This window comes from Nematolebias whitei, chromosome 4 (assembly GCF_014905685.2).
Source record: "Nematolebias whitei isolate Nwh7 chromosome 4, NemWhi1, whole genome shotgun sequence".
In the NCBI taxonomy this organism is placed as follows: domain Eukaryota; kingdom Metazoa; phylum Chordata; class Actinopteri; order Cyprinodontiformes; family Rivulidae; genus Nematolebias; species Nematolebias whitei.
Genome location: NC_056501.1, coordinates 26,789,754 through 26,790,386, shown reverse-complemented (window position 1 = coordinate 26,790,386; position 633 = coordinate 26,789,754).

Here is a 633-nt window from a genome sequence, read left to right as displayed (position 1 = left end):
AAAAGAGTTAAAAGGCTAACTAAAAGAATTAAAAGGCTAACTAAAAGTTAAAAGTAGCATAAGAAAACAAAAATAAAGCAAAAAGCAATTTTTACAAAACAACAGTTTGATATATGGATACAATAGTACAAAATAATTAGACTGGGGAAAAAGCATACAAAAATGTAAAAAAAAAAAAAAAACCCAGGTAAAACAGGTCTTTATTTCTATTGAGCTTTATAAAAATGAAGTCCAAGCGTGTTAAAATCAAAACTTCTCCAGAAGCTTTCTGGTTCTCTTACACTTTGAGTGCAACATTTAGTCACTCTAATCCCAATGGTGCTCTAATCCTCCTGAATGATATTGAATCAACTTCAATATCAGCAAATTATTTTCAGATTGCTCCACTTGACATCCTGCTCTCTGACGAGCAGTATTCAGACTGCTCTGACATGTCTTCCTGTCCATGTCGAGCATCATACTGGTAAATTAACTTTCCAATAAACCACAGATTAGGATAATTTCCCTGGAAGATCATAAAGATGAAAAGAAAAACACTCAGAAGCACCTTTCTGTGTGAGCTCCATGACAACCCAAAATAAATGAAATTTGCTGTTGAACGTGGTGGTTATTTTTAGTGGGAGCTTCCTGAGC